This window comes from Passer domesticus, chromosome 5 (genome assembly GCF_036417665.1).
Source record: "Passer domesticus isolate bPasDom1 chromosome 5, bPasDom1.hap1, whole genome shotgun sequence".
Taxonomy (NCBI): Eukaryota; Metazoa; Chordata; class Aves; order Passeriformes; family Passeridae; genus Passer; species Passer domesticus.
Window position 1 is genome coordinate 18,038,164 of NC_087478.1, and position 18,324 is coordinate 18,056,487.

General features: G+C 36.5%; 1 long non-coding RNA gene across 1 annotated transcript in view; it reads right to left on the bottom strand.

The window, feature by feature from the left end:
* Window positions 1–289: 289 nt before the first annotated feature.
* Window positions 290–18,324, bottom strand: part of LOC135301764 (uncharacterized) — a 52,562-nt gene continuing 34,527 nt past the window's right edge. Inside the window, exon 2 of the long non-coding RNA XR_010363505.1 lies at window positions 290–416. This is a non-coding gene — a long non-coding RNA (uncharacterized LOC135301764). The remainder of the gene's footprint in view (window positions 417–18,324) is intronic.

Genomic DNA, 18,324 nt, shown 5'->3' on the forward strand with positions numbered 1-18,324 from the left:
TGTATTGAGTAAGACCAGAGAGTAGGGAGGAAAGCAGAAACAACCTTGTGGTCCTGGCCAAAGCACACTCTTAAAAGGCACTAGGGGCCTGTGAAAGAATCAGGTTCCAGGCTACTTCACAACGTATCTTAGTCTGGTAAAATCTCACATAGCACTAGTTTTGCCCATTTGTATTAAGTACATGTTGAGGTAATTTAATTCATCCTTTGACTGAGAAAATAGCATGTTTTTATATTTGTGTTTTGAAGCATCAGTTTAACCTAGTCAGTTATTTATTCACTGGGCTTGCCTTATTTAACAACCAGCTGGCGAACAGACTGAGAACCTGGGTTGTGGCACGTTTCACCAATGAGCAGCAGTTTTCTCAACCAGTCAGCCTCACCTCTGTGCTTGATAAGTTCATGAAGTAGAATTTCCTGGAAAATGCATCAAAATATATGGAGGACAGTGAGCTGAACACCTGGTATCATCACTTGTTTGACTTAGCAGTCTTTTATGGTGAAGCAACTACATCAGTGGACAAGGGAAGATTTGTGGATGCCATCTATCAAAACTTCTTTAAGGCCTTTTATGCAACCCTCCCCAACATTCTTACCTCTAAATTGCAAAACTATGAGTTTTCCACTGGGTGGAATTGTTAGATGGGTTAGGAATTGGCTGGATGGCGCATCCACAGAGTTGGAGTCAATGGCTCAGATTCGAGTGGAACCCAATATTGGGTGGTGTCCCTCAAGGTTTCATAGTATTGGTTCAAGTGGGACCAATACTAATTAATGTCTTCATCATAGACATAGTAGGGTCCATTCTATGACTAAGAGCAGTATTATCTGCATAGAAAGTAAAAAGCCATAGCGTGATTTTGTAGGTCTTCTTGAGCCTTGGGAGTTCAGAGATTTGACCAGTGGGAACAGTAACCACCTGGGTATGCAGCTGGTCCTCAGAAAGGGTGGTGAGCTGGCCTTGGCTTGTCCAGCTGTTCCTTCACAGGCAAGGCCAGTAACTGCCCATCAGTCTCCCATGCCAGCACAGCACCAAAACTAAATGTGCCAATCTATGAGAATGTTGCTCCTAGGGACAATCACAGGCTCACAGGATCACGAGGTTGGAAGAGACCCTCAAGATATTCGAGTCCAACCCGTGCCCTAACACCTCAACTAAACCATGACACTGAGTGCCACATTCAGTCTTTTTTTAAACACATCCAGGGATAGTGACTCCACCACCTCCCTGGGCAGACTACTTTATCTTTCAAAGTGTGATATTTAGTTGGCTGAAATAGATTCTCCCATCCAGAATGCTTCCCTGAAGTAATTTAGCAAAAGATAATTTATGAAAAACGAATTTTCGTTACATTAGTTCTATGTTAATCTTCTTTAAATGAAACAGTAAAAATAGATATTGGGAATTTTAAAAAGAAAAGGAAGATAGTAATAGGCAATATCATCCCCAGAACATATGTTTAAAGATTGCCTGAAACCAAGAAATTGTTTCCAGATTTGCTACTTGGTTAGAAAATAGACATTAATTTTCAAATGTGATGTAAGATCATGTAGTATAGTTAAGCAAATTAACAGACCTCTGCTATATTCTAAGCATTGGGGAAATTATTTTTTGTTGTTGTTTGTTTGATTGCTTCTGTTTTTCTTTTTCTTTGGTTTAAATTCAAATCCATCTTCCAACTAGAACATATCTTTGCTAGTCAGTTCTTCCTGACTCAATTGTCCTAAAAATTCCTGAGAAGGTCTTTTTTGCTTTGGCAATGACTTGTGCTGATTCACCTCAGCAAAGACAGCCTGGCAGGACTGGTAGAAGGATCTGGAAATTACTTGGCAGCTTAAGATCCTCTCTAAGTCACACTCGGCTATCAATTGTATGTCTGACTGGTGATACAGGTCTAGACAAGGTTCTATTATGTGCTGACATTCCAAATCTGAGGTCTCTGCTCCTTACACTGAATGTATTATTGCTTATTGCTCAATAAGACCAGTCTAAAACTGATTCTTAAACAAACCTCTGTGTTTATGCCATGAAATCTTGCTTTAGGACTCTGAGAATTACTATATAATATAAAATACACCCTCACAATATTATTTGTATTTTTATAAAGTGAGACAGATTAATCATTGCTTTTAAAACTGTGGATCATGGTACCGAATTTTAAGACAACCTCAGCATGCCATACTGAAAGTGTTGAATTTGTGTTCACTGTGAGAGGAATGAGCTGAATCTCTCCTGCTTGGGAGAAAGTATTTTTGGGAAAGTTGGATATAATATCCTTTATGTGACATATTGCAAGCAAATAAATCTGGGCTAACTTCCTGATGATCCTAATATCATTGATGTTCTACCTGAAATCTAGACTATACATGACCAACATATCTGTGTTGCAGTAGTGGCCAGAAAAATCTCTGACTTTTTTGAAAGTTTCTGCAGGCCCTGAACTATCTTCATCTCTTACAGCATAGTCCAAGACATTACAGCATCTGGTTTTATATTACAGTGGAATTTCAGGATAGGTTAACATCCTAACCCAAAGCACAGCGACCTTTGATTCTTTTCCATTTCAGTACAAAGTAAACTAACTTAAATTATTAACATCACACCTGTTGGAAGTTGCCAAATTTCTTTTCCGTCTCACAGTCATATGACATACACCTCAGAGGCTGATTTGCATCTTCACAGGAGTCCATATTAGAGGGACAATTAGTTTAAAATTTCTATTTAAAATTCATTTTGTTTGATTTCAAACAGTTTAGCTAAAAGTTAGACCAATGTAATTTTGTGGTTTTCTGACTTTACATATTACATTTCTATTAATAACATGTATGTAATTTGATTTGTACTTGGTCAAAAGTGCTTAACAGATATCTCTTTGTCTACATAGCCTTTGAAAACATGAAGTTAATCAAAACTGAAAACATCTTCTGTCCACATAATTCTCCCTTTCAAGGCTTTTAAACAATCAAGTTACTACTGTATTCTAACAAGACCAGTTAATTTTTCAAATAGGTATGTGAAGATTTAAATGTTTTTCAGACTTAAGCAAGGCTGATGTTGTGTTTTAAATATGTATCTCTTCTAGCTTAAGGAAACCTATACACTGAATTCACAATGGTGGCATAAAGGTGTAAAAACAAACAACATTAAAACCTCCTAGAATTTCCCAAAGAAATAATGAATACCCTTCATATGGCTTTTTTTTCACACTTGAGCCGAGAAGCCTGAAATAACTGTAAGAAAATGAAATTAATTTTTCACAATGAAAAGTGGGGAGGAGTTTATTCATCGTAATTTTAAATGCAACAAATGTTTGTCTAAACAAAGAAATGTATCAACACTCATCATGCTGACTTGAGGTAACAAAGGGTTTTATGACATCTTATTTATCCATTTTTCCAGTGACTCTCCAGTCCTTTTGTTTATTATCTGTCAAGCTCTGCTTTTGATGGGGTTTGGAGACCTTAAAATGTACTAGAATAATTTCTGCACAAAGTAAAATATTCTGGCAAAGGCATTTGGTAGGCAAGTTCTGGTAGGCTGCAGCTTAGGTAGTGAAACAAATGTCTGTAAATTCATATCCATGATGCAAAAGCATTTGAAAAAAAAAAAAAAAAGAGTTTTACAGGGCTGGATATTTCTGCTGAAAGCTGCAAAAAAAAAGAAAAATGAGGACACTTTATAAACATCTGCAAATTACCTTTATCCAGCTACAAAATGCCCCAGAGCAGAGATTCTACCTGAAGAACACAAACACATGCACCTCACTTTAGCGTTTCTTCATGCTATGTTTATTTGTGTCATATGCAGTGGTTTGCTCACATGGAAGCATCTTGCATTAAACACAAGTCGCTGAAGAACTGAGTGTAAGGTTTTGGGAAAAGGTACATTTAAGGTGGCAGGAAAATGGAGCAGACAGCCTTAATTATGAAGTCTAGAGCAGCTGGGCTGTGACGTCTTGTTTCTGGGAAGAAATCATAAACGGACAACCCGGGGCCAGGAAATTTATTGGACGGGCACAGACCAGGGAGGGAGGGATGGCTCAGAGTACCTGGCTCAGCAGACTTGGAAGCAGCACAGCAATCTAGTGGATGGTGTGCAGAGGGAGTGTAAACGGGCTCACAAAGCTTCTCTTTCATTTTCCTTCTGGATTGGCCAAGTTTTATCCCTAGCTCTATGTTACCAAAAAAAGATTGCCCTAGTTATTCATCATTAAAACTCAGCTGAGTATTGGTTAGATGACTTTGGAAGCTTCAGAGCTCATTATTTCTGAATACTTGGTGGCCTTTCAACATTAATACATTTCATGTTATTAAGAAAAAGAAAAGCTAAATTAGGCTTTTGAGAAAGCATATAAGTCCTTAATATTTCTATGAACATAATGCAATGCAATTTTTTTCTGGTATTTCACATGTGGCACTGAGCAATAAAGAATAAATTTATTTTAGCAACCAGAATTATGCCCTTCCCTCATCTTCACATTCTGACTCATTAAAAAAAAAAGAAAAATTATTCTAATTTAGTGTTAAAAATTTTTCAGATTGATACAGTAGGCAAATATTTTATTTTTTGGCTGGATACTTAACAATATATAAAATACTTATTAATTATACATATTAAAAGACGTGTAATATATAATGGATTAATATAAATGTAATATGTTCAAAATAGAAACTTGAAAATTAGCAAAAGGCAAGTAATTTTCAGTCACAGTAAGATGAATATTCATGATAAGATGATAAGATCCATTCATAATAAGATTGAAAAATATTAATCTTAAATACCATGGTGCACAAGTTGATTCATTTTGTGGTTTTTAATGCTCTGCTCACTGATATTAGAGTGTTATTCTGCCACTTCACTGGAGTTAGTGTTTTGTCAATGTTCCTGTGTAGAACTACCTTTTCATTGTTTTTAGCTCTGACATAAAAATTTGCTATAGGATGAAAATTGGTATCCTAGGTCTGTTTACAATAGGAACAAGTATATTTTCAATACATTTCATTTAAGTGTTATATTTTGAAGATATAGAAAAGATATAACAAGATGTGTTTGTGGCTCAAAATTTTTACTTCATCAGAAACAAAAAAGTTTTTTTTTTAAGAAAAAGATTTCTTAACATAAAAAAATTTATTTCCCCTATAATCCTAAGAGTTGCTACTAATAGTTTACTTGTTTTTTAAAAGCTCTCCAAAATATTTAATTTTAATAGTTTTGGCTTTTAAATAATACTCTTTTTCACACAAATATCTTCCTGCTTGCCTGCTTCCCAAAGTGCAAGCATTAAGAACCACAAGCTCTACAGTGTTAGCAGACAAAGCACACGATGGAAGAATATTTCTTTTCTCTAGTTTTGTTTCATTTTGTGCTTTCCAGTCTGTGAAATAGTTCCATTGAAAACAGCCCAAAGTCTTTCTCAATTGCTATTTCCTGACTGGTACTCCCTCTTCATCATCTTTGCTTGTTCACAAACAATAAAAAAAAAGAAACTATAAACAAAGAACACTGCCTTCTTGGTGTGAAGCACTGAACAAACATTCATAATTTATGCTTTGCTTTGCCAGCAGTCACAGAAGAATCAGAATCTCTTGCATTGCTATAGCTAGAAGAGCACAAAGTTCAGTTTTAAACTGGACATTAAACTGGACATCATGCCAGTGACTTTATAATGAGGACACATTGTCATCCTCCCAGTGTGTCAATAGCTTTCTGCTGTTATATTTCTGTAAATATATTGTTAAACTGGGGAACTGAGGTAACAAATAGATTTAATTTTTTTTTTGTGCTAAATCTCCATCATTCTAAGGGACATTTGACCACAGGATATTTATTTTAGATAGTGAGGTCAGAGTCACAAGCTGGTTCATGCAATATGGACATATACACACCTACTCCAGTGAAAGAATGATCATTGTCTCTAGAAAAAAAATATTTTTAGGTGTCAATTATATTTTTGCTGTTCAATCAACACAATTTTACTCTTTACTGCAGGCTATGCAAGCATGTTCTTAATAGTCTTTTATCCAGACACTGATTTTGTCTTTCCTCTATTTCATGACAGTACTGTAAGCTCCAACTTCAAGATTGTCACAAGACATAAATTACTGGTGGGAAACAGAATTTGTACCATTAAAGCTCTTAAGTACTTTGAAAAGGAGTTCCTCCATCCCAGGCTTATTGAACTGTTTCTTTGACAGCGTGGCTGTTAGCAGCTGGTGTGGATTACTGCTGGCAAGGCCAGAGTCAGGCACGCCTGCCTGCCTGGGGTACCCACACGTGGCAGAAGAGAAACAGCTGCAGGCACATCTGCAGGTCAGCAGAGAGGAGCAATGGTCCATCCAGAGGGAGGCAGGAGGCTGGAGAGGTCTGGAGCTGTCATGAGTGATTCATTCATGGAGCCTGAAGCTTTTAGCTTTGTTCCTGCCATATGAGCAAGCCAAATGCACTCATGAGAACAGTAGCATCTAGACCTTGGTTTGGAAACCTGTAAGCACCACTAATATTTTTTGTGTGGGCCTTTTGAAGCTATTGTTTTAGCAGGCCTGTTACTCTGATGAAGAAATCTACTGAAGTTGCAATAATTTTGATTTTTATTGATTCATCCAGTACATTTATGGATTTTTCTTCTAGTCCTGCTTTCTTAAATTGACTCTATAATAGGATTTAGTTCAAAAAATCATTCAGCTATCACAAATTGTTTGCTTTCACTCACTTAAAAATGCTATAGTGACTTTTTTTTTCCACAGAAAGATAGTTATATACTGAAGGCACAAGAAGCTCTCACGTGGTACATCATGGTTGTGCCAGCAAAATGGGTTATTCTGTCTCTTCACTCTGAGGTTGAGCTAGGTCTCTGACACCAGTTCTCACCTTTAAATTTGATTTTGCTTTTTTTTTTCAAGCCTTAAGTTTAGGCTGTGTACAAAATTGACTGGTTTTAATTAAAAAAACCCTCATCATTATTGAATAATGGCAGTCCTGAACAAAAATCGGAATTATAAATTTTATTGAATTGGTGGGTTACTGAGATTTTAAATACAATGAAGCTTTGCATTTCAAGCATGTTTTTATTTTTTAAACTCATATCCCTATATCTCTGACCAATACATATTTACTCAAACCAAGAATATGCCACAAATATTCCTTATATAGTCCTCCTTCTAATAAAATCTTATTATATTTCACAAAGTTGTCAGGCATTCATATTACAGCTAATGTTGTTGCTTCTATACAAAGTTACAGCTGTACATCATAAAAATTTCCTTCCTCTAGATCATTAGTTCTCCTCTATTACAAATGCTAATTATCTGAAATATAACAAAAAAGATAAATTCTCCAGTCTTTCAATCTCCATTTTTTTCTTGGAATAATATTCAGTTTGTTTTCTAATTCACAACAATTAGGTAAAATCATACCCTCCTCATTCAGGGCGAAATAATTGCAACATCAAGGTTTTAACAACCAATTTAGAACATATTAAAATTAATATGGTGTAACTCACTTTGATGAGTAACCACTGCAATGCAATATCTAATGAACCAGGATGTCAATGCAGACTTGAAATTTGAATAGTTGTTTTTACTTGCCTCTACCAAAAAGGAAAATAATGACATTTCTAAAGCAAATATTCTTTGAGTAGCATCACTGAAAACTCAGTAATGTGTAACTGAAGAAATTGTTGTATTAAAATGCATATGTAGTTAGAAAGAAAACCTTTCAATTTAGGAAAAAAACATTAATGCCAACATTTTTATGGTGAATTACGTTGATGTTTTGCAATTACTTCAAATCTGTAATACACTGAAAAAAATCTTGTCAAATTTACAGAGAAACTTGCTCTTCTTTCTTTCTTTGTGTTTGTGTATCTGCAGAACTTTAAGATATAGTAGGAATGGGAACTAACCAGCTTCTTTAAATGCAATTCTACCATGCTTCATCTTCCCTTACCTACAAATTCTGAAGATTCGGCTAAAATGCTGACAGAATATCTGTGGGTTTTTTTCCACCGCATGGATGTCACCAGCACAGGAGAATCTGAAAGTAACATCTGGATCCATCTTGCTAGTTAATGGATTTTTTCCTTGAGGAATAATCTGAGCATGATAGAAGAGCAAAGGTTCGCTCTATCCTGCAGAATGTCCATTATCAGGGAACTAGCATTAGGGGAGAAAAGTAATTGGCAAACAAAGCACATTCAATATGGGATTTATTCAGAATGCAGATCTCACCTGCTATTTCAGTGTTGCTGTTTGAGGTAAATAGCATAGCATTTGTAAATGCTGAATCTTCTCACATTTGATGTATGGTATAAACCAAGATTTTGGTAATACTGCATTCTTTCATTTTGAGTCTACTATGTTTAACAAGGTTTTCTAATGAGACAACAATTCCCAGAATGTCTGTCACTGGGGCTTCAGTGCAACACATCTGCCCTCATACATTATGCAAACCTCAGTAGAAGATTTGCCTATGGTTTTGATAGGCAAAATTTAAGAAAAGGAAAATAACAAAACCAAACTTATCATTTTTTTAAACTGTTTTAGAAGTGGGCTATATTTTAAATTGTAAGTTGTTCCATAATGTATGTCGGAGCCTTGTAGAAGGTCTTTCATTTATCCATCTTTTTGTTCTAAATCCAAGTATGTGTACGAACTGTCTCCTGGACACAGGTTTCTGTTTGCCACAGTAGAGAACTAAATGGCAGTAGAGGTTGGCTTACATGCTTAGATGATCATTTCCAGACTGATGATTTTGCATGTGAGTGACATCAACAAGGGATCTCTTTTGCAATTAAATGTGCACACTATTTTAGGGTTTGATATTGTTCAGTTTGCTAATCAGCCATTTGTCTTTGAAATTCCTTCTTTCTCAGTTTTAGAGCTGTGCTATGTTTTGCAAGAGTAAGGAGACATTCATAATTACTTGAACTGTTCTTCATTTTCCTCTCAGTATATTAGAGACTGGAAAACAGGTTTCTAGTGTATGCGCTCCATCCCTTGGCAGAGGTTCTGTGCCTGAGCACCATTAGTGTCACAGAGATCTATTTGATTCCCCACAAAAGAACTATACAGGTCTTAGAATTCTTGGGATTTGAGTAATGATGCATGGCAATCTAAAGCCAAGCTTTTAATTTAGGAGTATTTCCTCTTTGGTTGCTTTATTTCATGTTGGTTATTCTAATGACTGCTTAGAACCCCAATTCTAAAGATTGTGGTAAATTCAAATGAAAATGTCCATAATACTTTGGCTCAGCATGTAACTATTTAATATAAAAGTTTCTAAGTCATATTGTTTTTAGAAAACAGAAAAGTCTTTCTTTAAATATTCTATTCATTTGTTGAAAAATTGTACAGATAATCTCCCCAAAAATTAAATAAATAACAACACTCTTACTGCTGTATTCTGCAACACCATTAAAATAAAACCAAATATCTTTCAAAGCATCTGGTAAACATAATTTTGTGTTTTCAATATATATTTTTTGTAGAAGAATTCCAAAGAAATGTGAGGCTTCAAAAGGCTCTCTGGTCTCAAATAATGCTACTGGAAACAATTTTCCATCCATTACAAATAACAGGCAGTAAAAATCCACAAACAATGAACTCTTTAAATTTAAAATAACATATTATTTTAAAAAAGATTTTGCTTCTTCAGGTTGCAAAGGGAAAACTCTTTAAGGTTTTTACTAAACTCTGAGTACATAAAAAAGCCTAAAAAGTAGCAATAATCAAAACCAAAGACACAAGATAAAAATGACATATTAATTTTAGGTCTACACCTAATTTATGGGTCTTCATGAAATCAAATCAGACACCCCTACAATGAAACATAACATGAGGAATGATCACGAAGGTTTTCAGCCTATTTCTTTTATCTCTGTAACTTCCCTGAAAGTTAAGAATCAAACTATCTAGAGCACAGGGGCAAGGTATTTCCAAATAGCACAGCAAATGTGTTTGTAAATAGTGTAGTGTCACTTTTTTGCTTTGGATTTTTTTTTACAATTTCTAAGTCTTCACCACTTCTCATTTTGCTATGGCAAATGTAGGACAGATCCTTCTTTCCCCACCTTTTACACATTTAAGGTGACATTTTACACAAAAGAGGAAACTTTAATATAATAGATATCTGTACCTAGTTCCTAGAGGATCATAAAATGTTTCATACTTGAAATTTAACACCAGTAAAAATGTTTCATAATATCTGAAATACATCTGTGAAAAAAATATTTAATTAAATTTGGTATTTACTGACCTTTTGACAGAGAAAACCATCACTAGATATTAACAACAGGAATCATACGGGGTTGCAGAGCTCTGAGCAATTGTCTTATCTTGTCTCAGTCCTCATTGAATTAATGAACTTACCTGTGTTGTGACCACCACAGCTCAAAAGTAGGAAGAGAAACCCTTTGTGCTTCAGAGCAAACTGAATGTGATGGTTCAAGGTAAAGTAAAATTCACAAAGTACCAAGGACTCTTGTGCTTTATGTGTAAAATCTACCAGTTTTACACCATATATACTTTGTGTATGCTGATTCTACATGTCTCCTCAAAGATAAACTGCTGAGTAGGAATGATCATCTAACAAATCAAAATGTCAGCCAAATCTAAAAAATATTTTTTAAAATTCTTTTTTATGGCGTTATTTCACTGTGTTATGAAAAGAATATTGCACATTCTGTTAAAACACCCCAAAACAAAACAACACAAAAGCTTTCTGCCACAAGAAAAATAGTGTTTTCCAAATAACTCTAGAGGTTTATGTTGCTAATTCTTATGGGTTTGAAATAATCTGACCTATGAATTCAAGCTTTTGCACTAATCTAACAATAAAGGAAAAGTCATATGTTTATGATTTTGTAATGCACACTGTGCTCCAATGCTGCCTTTATATTTTATGTGGATGCTCTGCAAATCCATCAGTCCCTCCAGAGCTGTAGTCTGGCACTAGCTGAATTATCTCTGAAAAGAATGTAAATTCCATAATGTACCTGCAAGCACAAGGGCATATGACTACTGTCAGGAAAAATGAAAAATGTTCACATTTTGTGGTCTTAATTTCTGCATTAAGTAGTTCTTACCTTTCATTTTCTGGCCTGAAGAATGGAAGTGATTGTCTATCATTTCAAACCTTCAAGATCTAGATATCTGAGGGAAAATTATATATTGAAATTGCATGTCTTTCCTTTATATGCAGGCACAGATATAAACACTCTTTTTGTTGGTTTTAGTTTTTAGGGCTTTTTTTTTGCTTTGTAGCATAGATTTGCTGTGTTAATATGGCTGTGGGAAAGTCCTTTCCATGAGCAGGGTGGATATCATCATGAAAAAAACAAATATAAAGATTAACTTATTTTTTTATGTTATACAAGGTGAAAGCAAAGTTTCAAAACATTTACTTCTCATCCAGAGAACTAATTACAGTTTCTGTCAGGTTGGGACAAATGTAGGAAATTGCTATTTCTGTTCAAAATACTTAGTTTTTCCATATGCAGATGGAAGAATTTTCAGCCACTCCTATAATCTTTTAAATCATATATATGCACCTGAGTACAGCAGAATCTATAGCATGCTTAATGGAAAATTCCTTCGGAATATTGGGAACTCCACATCCCTGAACATAATCTATAACAGCAAGGGGAAGATGCTGAGCTATGCCTCCAGCACTTAGGTGAGTATCTTTCTAAGGTCTGAAACACAACATGACTGACACACAGAGCTGTGTCCATAACAGTGCCTCCCACGTCTGTAAAACAAGGGAAAGGCAGTCAAAGCCTTAAAGTGTTTAAGGACTTCATTCAGTTGTCTAAAGGCAGGTGTCTATTGGCATCTGAAAAGTCCTACAATCCCAGAAACACCCAGGTGGAGCTGACCATTGAGATGCAGGATTTATGGGATATCCGTGCCATAAAGGACAGGCATTTGGACAACAAAGATATCTTAGGGCAAATTAAATGGCATTAGATGCCTCTCCCTAGGCAACTGAATCACACCAGGCTAATAACCTGAAACCCTCTGGAGAAAATGTAAGTCACCTACCCAGTTCTTCACAACCAATTGAGCTATTACATTAGCTCAAATTTTAGAGCTGGGGTTACTGTATTCAGAGAAAATCTCTCAGTTATCTGCACTGACTGTACACTGATTGCATGGCAGAGCAGATTTTGAGAGTGCTACCTGGATCCTGTGTGGAGGAAATTGAGACAAATGACACACTCCCAGAGTGCAGCCCAATGCAACCCAGCTGGTAATAAGAATCCAGTCTGTAGAGTCAGAGTGGAGTTTAGCCTAAACAAGAAATCCTGAAACACATAAGACTGGATGTTGGGACCTTACCACCACCTGTTTCCCTGCACAGATAATTTTTTTTTAAACTTTAAACCTTTTTATCTACTGTTTGCTAAAGTAGATAAAATCAATGTATAACCAGTTTTCAGTGACTGTAGCAACAATAGAACTGCTGCCGACCAGCTGAAGCAGTCTGCTTCTGTCAAAGAGATGCAAGAATTTCCAGGAGAAGAGAGGTGCCCCACCTCAGCTACTGAAACCATCCTCCTGGCAGTCAGTACTGAAAAGCCCTGAGCAGAACAGGCTCTTAATAAAAAAAGCATACATGGGAATCCAGATGTTACCAAAGCTCATATACTGGATTGTATATATGTTCATCTATAACACTCCTAGAGAGTGCCCATTTCCTCCCAAGGTTCCCATGCTCTACAAATTATCCATATCTCTGAGTATGAGTTATCTGACTGCTGTCCAGCCATCATTTTTCATTTCTATTTCTCCAACAATCAGTAGGAGCAGAGGGGTCATTAAATTAATTTAACTAAAGCTTTAAGAAACCTTCAAAAGAACTGAATGTTATTTGACCTCAAATATACTAACAGAGATCAACTGGGAAGATTGAAAAATCTAGTTTTTGACCATATTCTTTATGTGGCCTAATTAAGGACATTCTTGAAAATATAGGCAGCAAGTACAGCATAAAACATTTTTTCAAGGTAATTAGGTAGATTACAGGCAATGTTGTACTTCAAACTGCATAATGTTAACGGTATAGTAGAGATAGGGATAATATTTCTGTGCATTCTTAAGCACCTAAATTTAAGCATTTAGAATAATTGCTGGAAAATCTTAGAAACTTAAGCAAACCTGAAATCAAGTCTGACTATACTGACTTTAATGTGATGCTGTGTGATACTCTGTAGATTATAAATTTTTGATCTGGCCTAGAAGATTACTACCATGAGATTTTTTTACTAGACCTTGCTAATATTTTTTTTAGAAACGCTTATTGTGAAGACATTTCCCTATTTGATAGATTTCTGTGTAATTTTTATCAGTTTTGCCAAAAAGCCACAAACAGCAATGAATGTAACAAACACACATGAAAAAAAAAGCTTTGAGAGCTAAAGAAATAGGTGTAGTTCATGGGTATTCTGAAAAATGCTTTCAGTACATGTTAGTCTTGAACTGTATTACTGTCAATGACAGCCTGCCACTGCCTTTATGCAGGGCACTGGTAGACTATTGCATATAGAAAAATATGATAATTTTACACAGATTCAGCAGTGGTTTGGAAGAATGAGGTGATTATGTCTGTGACCTTTGAACCCTCGTATCTAAAGCATAAAGGATAATTTCATTGACATGTGTAATTGCTCTCTTCAACTGTCCTAAAGTCTTTTTCATCCCAGACTCCAGTGCCATGCTGTTCTTTTGCATCTCTGCTGTGAGAGAGGCTCAAATGGCAGGCTGTGAATCATATTCCATTAAACTCTGAATAGAGCTGCATCTACTTGGAAAGGTTTACAGCTGCTGTTTGATCCAGCCCCAAAACTTACATTTGTGTGACACTGCATTTGTTCATCAAATTAAATTCATTTATTAAAAAAAAATCATTACTGTATTATGAATGCCACATTTCCAATTATTTCAAACCCCAGATGTCACTGTTCTAAATGCATGTCTAAGTCTTAATGACATATTAAAGCAATGAGAAATTGCATGCAACTCAGGAACTTTTTTTTTTTCCTCATCCAAAAGTTCATTACATTTTTCAAGGGTCTGGCACAAAATTTTACAAAATGTTGCATGAATATATTGCAATATTGATGCGAATTCAATGTTTGGACACTCTCTTGTTCTCCACAGATCTTTTCCAAAATATACTATTCATTATTTTTGAATAAATTATTATATATCTCAACCCTTAGAAACTGAAGGGACAAAATATTTAGACTCTCCAGAAAGCTGATACTTCTACTTTCTGTCCAAATACCTCTGAGGGATATTATAACTTTTTGACATTTAGGATAAAATAAAACTGAGGAAATAAAAGGCCAAGATACTCAAATGAAACCGAAGTATCCATCTTCACCTATGACAAGAACTGAAATTATGAGGGTTTTTAAGGAAACAATTTAGCATGTGTGTTGAGCACAGCACCCCTGATTTCCACTCTGCAGGAAACAGAATCTGTTAAATATTTATCATCTACTTCTGCTTGCTTTGTTTTGGGAAGATTTCAGAACCTCAGTGTGACCATGGTGAAGTGTGTAAGTAGCTGAGCTAGATTCTGCACACACGACTAAAGTTGAGAACGTGTTCCATTTGTAAAGCCACACAGTGAGGAGCCCAGAGAAACTTTCCTTCAGACACCTGAAGGCACAGACATCACTAAACGTTCCTAGAACAAAACAGGTCCCATTCATCTCTTGAGTATGGATTAAACTAGCATAAATCAGATCAACCTTGGCTGCTGCTGAGTTATGTGAAGCTGCAGCTGTTGTTTTTTAGCACTTTTTGTTCACTTTTCTCGCTCATGCTCCCTGTGTGTGCTCTGGGTGCTGGTGCCCAGGCGCTGCCATGGGGCTCTGTGATGAGGGGCCAGGGCTGACCCAGACCAAACACAGCCAGGTCCAGATGGCTCCAGACAGTTTCAGAACAGACCTACAGTAGGACATGACTGAGGTCCTCAGCCAAGATGACAACGTTGGTGAGAAAGTGTAGTTAAGAAAGGGTAAAAAAAATGCTGCGCGGAAGTTTTGAAAGAGGAGTGAGGGAAAACAGACCTGCAGATATGCAGGTGAGAGAAGGAGGTGGAGGACTCAAGCTGGACCTGGGAAGCAAGGGCAGAGGAGGTATTTTTATTTTTTATTTTGTTTATGCAAATCTGTTTTAATTACAATAAATTAAATTTATTTTCCCCAAGTTGAGCCTGTTGTGGTCATGGTAAGTGACCTCCTTATGCTTATTCCCCCCATGAGCTTTTGATCTTATTTTGTCCCCTGTCCTCTTAATGAGGAGGGTGAGAGTGGGGCTGAGGGGGGCAGCTGGCAGCCAGGCAAGGTCAGCCCACCACAACATACATTGAACCATGAATACTCAAGTTAAGTCCTAGATCTTGCAACTGTCTTCCCAACAATTTTATCATAATTCAGATTTTTTCATTAGAGGGTAAACATTGATTAGTTATAGCAACATGTTAGGGATGAATTCCAGCAAACAACAACAGAAGTACAGACTGGCAATGGTTATTCTCAGGGATGGTCTGCATAATGCTTACTGATGAGGGCAAATCTTAAAAGCTCAGAGGGAATTTGCTGTGTTATACTTTCCATAACTTTGTTCTATTCTTAGATAGCTACAACTGATTATTATTTACTCTTTTTTTTTCTGGAAAAGAATGGGAAATGGAAATGAATTTAAAAGGCAAACAGGGTGTTAAGTACTCTGTTGTGCTAGCAGTGTCATGTTACAAAAACAGGTATTCTAATGCTACTTTACCTATCAGTAAATCCCTCAATCCATTGCAACTGAGTATAAATGCTTGAAAACTGTCAACATTTCAAAAATGTAAATTTCAACACTATAGTTCCTATTTATGTCTAATGGAAATTAAAGCTACCTGAGTGGATACAAAAAAATCCCTCTCATCTCCAACAGGAAAGTTAGTTTACTACTGGTCTTCTAAAGCTTAAATCTAAAATATTTAGGAAGAGGGAGAGTTTTATGACAGCATTATAGCATAAAAATGTACATTAGAATTCTTTTATGAGTGGTGAAAACTTGTATTGCCTTTAGCTATACTGTGCCAATTATTCAGAGAATAAAAGATTTAATGGAAAAAAAATAATAAATGAAGACCAGCTGCAAACATTGATTCATTTGTCTATCAACAGATGTCTATAATTTTGTATATTTTACAATGCTCTCAAAATTTCTTCCTTCATTTAAAAAAAATATCTATAGTTATATATGCGTATAACACCTATGCTGGACCACAGTTTCATGGGCTACTTTGAACTGCTGGTCCTGAAGAGTGCCTATTGCACTATTGATTAGTGTCCTGAAGCAGTCTCATAAATTGCTGAATATAGACAAGAAAGCAAATTGCACTTTAGCTTGCACAAACACAACTCAATGATTCTAAATCAGTGTTGAACTAATTTGCCTTGCTCATGATGTATGTTTTTGAGAATGTCTTTTAGTCACACTGGTTTGAAAGAAAATGTATCAAAATAGCATTATATATCAGCTAATTCTAACAAACAGAAAGAACCTCAGTTTATTGACTACTCGATCTGTTTTTATTAAAAAAAAATACAACCCACAAAGCAAACCAAATTAAACAAACAAAAAATCCTATGGAAAATCTTTGAGCCATACAGACTGCAGTGCTTGGAACCATAGCTAAATACAATTTGTGGTTTTGATGTGTTTTTCTGCTGGGTTTGGAAGTCCTGCATGCCAACCTACACATGAGCTAGGTTAGGCATCTGCTAGGTTAGGCATCTGCTCAGGTGTAGAAGCTATGGAGCAAATTGTCACAGGCCCAGTTTGGCTAAGAACTTTGCACTTTATGACAGTCTGGAATACTTTTGGAGGACGACAAGGGAGCTCTGTGAGTGACAGAGATATCTTGAAAGTTCACAGAGGAGCTCCAAAGCTGTTGAAGATTTTCAAACATCAGCAAGATTCATCTGTTTTTTAAGGAACTTTCTTTACTGTCAGTTCAGGAGCCACTCTCTGATTTACAGTCACTCCATCCAAAACTTTAACTGTGTGTCCAAAGCCCCTTTACATTGGGAGGCTCCAGTGAGTAAATGGGTGTCACCTGAGTCCCTACACAACCCACTCCCACACAGTCAGACCAGGATTCCCTGCAGGGTCAACCCCAGGTTTCCCACAGCACAGTCTCAGAGTCAGATATTTGGTTCTCTTAAGTAATGGAATCATGGTGCAGAACATAACTCAAGCTGGTGCCTCCAGGGAGGAAACCAAGCAAAGTGATCTCTAGGCTTTTATACCCTTACAGCCTGTGCACACACTCTTCATGTGCCCTGCATTAGCCTCTTAGTCCAATTGTAAATTTTGGTCTGGGCTCTTCTCATTTCCATTTGGGTCCTGCAGGGTCTCTGGTCTGCAGCCCCCTTTCTGGCCAGTGTTGCAACTCTGCTTGCCCCTTGTTAGGCTAAAAGTCAGTGCCCATCCACAGCTGATTTCAGGGGCTTCAGCCATTTCTCACCACCCAGGGCACGAAGTGCAGCTTGGATACCAAGCTACCTGCACTGGGGGTATTCCTCAACATGACAAAAGGTACATACCTTTCATACCTTCTGTCACTTTTACAATGTAATTTATCACTTCTTGTGAGATACCTAAAACAGTCAAGTCAGGGCCTAAAAGCATGTCATTTTCCCCACTGACTGTGAGAAAAGCATAAAATCACCAGCGTGGATATTGTTCAAAAGGACAGGAATTGGCTCTTAACTGAAACACTAAATACATTAAGCTATCCCATGGGGCATTTGGCTTGTTCCATAAAGGCATGGACCTGCCATATATCTTGTGTCTAATCTCCAAACCTCATGTAAATATCTCTTATATCCTAGTGTATTTCAAAAGAAACTCAATGGTTTTACTTGTGGTCAGCCAAATAATTCTCTATGCTTTAGATTTCCTCATTGACTCATAGACTTCCTTTGACAGTAGTTATAGACTGAAACCAGATACCCAGCTCACAGGCTGACACTAACCTAGAGATGCATGCAGTTCAGTGTTAACCTGCACACTAACCAGGGTATTCTCATTTTGGGCTTGACCTAGCTACCTGAACATATACAGTCAGTGCTATTTGAGATATAGTCTGTCCCAGACAGACTCATTGGTCTGACACTGTGACATGGGACTCAGGAAAAACCCATGCCATACTCAGGTGGTGGATAGAGACCTGGCAGAATATCCTTTGGCACAGTAATTAGCATTACATGCCATTCTTTTAGGAAATCGATGTAGTATTCATTTGTTTAAATACAAG